Raw genomic sequence first — 2148 nt, 5'->3', positions numbered from 1 at the left:
CTACACTTGTGACCATGACCATTGTTCTGCTATTAGGGCACCCTCATTTTACTTTTAAAACCTACTTACACATGTCCCCTGTTTTTTTTATTCACTGCATAACTTTTTGGAGTTTCTTGAAAACAGGATCAAGTTACACTTTCCACACACTTTAAATACATCTTTGAAAAGACTGAAACAACTTTAAAACTACATCTATAGGCATTTATGGTAGATTTTTTTCCCACATGTCCTGACATATTTGAAGGGTTTAATCAACAATAAAGTCCTTGTGTTTGCATGACACTGAATCATAAAAAAATAAAATCTCACAAACATCTCACTATGAGAGACAAGCTAGGGGTGATGTTGATGCCTCCAATTATAATCATTACCTATATGAACTTATATCACTTAATACCATTAGGCTTTGGCAAAGGGAAATGATGCTACATGGTATATAGTCTCTTTCTGCTTTCATGACCTTGTACAATAGCATAACAGGTGATTGGTAGGAACACCCCTGGCACAAGAACTGTGGGCAGGGGTCAGACCTGGAGGTGAGTCAACCTCCACACAATCACTCAGATAGAAGGGCTGGAGCCCAGGCCTATGGTCAAAGGTCTGACTCTTGGTCTTCCCAGGACCCATGAAAATTATCTCCTCTGCTTTGTAAGTGTACCTGCTAACTCAAATGCAAGTACACTTACACATGGGAGCATGGCATGATTCCACATTTAGGGCAGGCACCATCCCTTTCCAAGAGACAGACTCTGACTTGGTTGGAGGACTGGCGAGTTACTATCGGAGCCCTCCTGTCATTTTTTTTTTTCTTTCTGTTTTTTCAGAGGAGAGTGCAAAAACAATCCTCCACTACCACAAAGTATGTAGTGGAGTTTCCTGCATTTGGGAAAATATCGGGAGTCAGCACATCCAGAGTGCAATGGATGAACCTTACCCTGGGAAAACCACCTTTGTGATCTTGTGATCATGGTGTCTCCCTGCAGGTGAAGTACCCTTCAGTTGTTTTGACAAAGTCCAGTTCACAGCTTCAACGTTGTTCAACAGAAGGGCCATCCTACTGGTGACAGACTGAGCTTTTTTTAATTTTTTTTGGTGTTAGTTACCATAGATGGGTCAGATTTTCAAGAAAGAAGTTGCCACTAAGTCTCTTTTTTATCTTTGGATTAATATTTCAGTAACAGACAAAGAAATGGGCAGATATGGGCATTTTTGAACCTTGGAAAACCCTTTGGTGGGGACAATTGGTTGAATATTCATTTCCCACAAAATTAACACAGATTTTGAGTATGTCTTATGTAAGATGTTTGGGGCAGAAGTGTTTCAGATTCTGGGTGCTTTCAGATTTTGGAATATTTAACAAATCTATAATGAGATATCTGGGGAAACGGGACCTAAGTCTAGACACAAATTCGTGTGTGTTGTGTCTGCTGGTATTACAGAGCCTGTGGTGACAATGTTCAATATTCTTAGTAATGCCCAGAGGAAGCAGAAGTTTCATAGTGTAGAATTTTTCACTTGTGCCATCCTGCTGGTGCTCAGCAAATTTCAGATTTGGGGACATTTTGAATTTAGGTATTGAATGAGATGCACAAGCCTGTGTGTTGAAATCTTTTTTGTTTGTTTGTTTGGTTCTTTAAGGTAGGATTTTGTTCTAGCCCAGACTGACATGGAGTTCACTATGTAGCCTCAGGGTGGCCTCAAATTCATGGTGATCCTCCTACCTCTGCCTCCCGAGTATTGGGATTAAAGGTGTGCCTCCACCATGCCTGGCACTAAAATCTTACCCTCAGTGTGATGGCATGGAGTAGATGAGGCCATGAATATGGAGCTCTCAGGAATGGGATGCATGTCCTCCTTGTACCGGCCAAGAATAGCATTCCTCTTTTCTGTGTCACGTGAGGACATGGTAAGATAATGCCTTTTGTGAGGACTGGTCCTCACCACACACTGAATTCACTTTGAATTGGGACTTCTGGCTTCCAGAACAGTGAGGAATAAATAAAATTCTCTTGTCTGTAAGCTACCCAGTCTATGATATTTTGAAGACTAAGGCAATGAGCCATAGATGGTACAGCCATGTTCTCTAACACAAAATAACCTGTGTCGTCAATAGTAAATTGCAAAGATAAGGAATAAGATGGACAT

General features: G+C 40.9%; 1 non-coding gene across 1 annotated transcript; it reads right to left on the bottom strand.

Moving 5' to 3' along the window:
• Positions 1 to 824: 824 nt before the first annotated feature.
• On the bottom strand, positions 825 to 995 carry LOC123455704. Its single transcript, XR_006634085.1, has one exon. It is a non-coding gene; the product is annotated as a U1 spliceosomal RNA (small nuclear RNA).
• Positions 996 to 2148: the final 1153 nt, after the last annotated feature.

The sequence above is a fragment of the Jaculus jaculus genome, chromosome 17 (genome assembly GCF_020740685.1).
Source record: "Jaculus jaculus isolate mJacJac1 chromosome 17, mJacJac1.mat.Y.cur, whole genome shotgun sequence".
Lineage (NCBI taxonomy): Eukaryota > Metazoa > Chordata > Mammalia > Rodentia > Dipodidae > Jaculus > Jaculus jaculus.
Note: the sequence above shows the minus strand (reverse complement) of the source record. Positions and strands in the feature narration are given on the sequence as shown.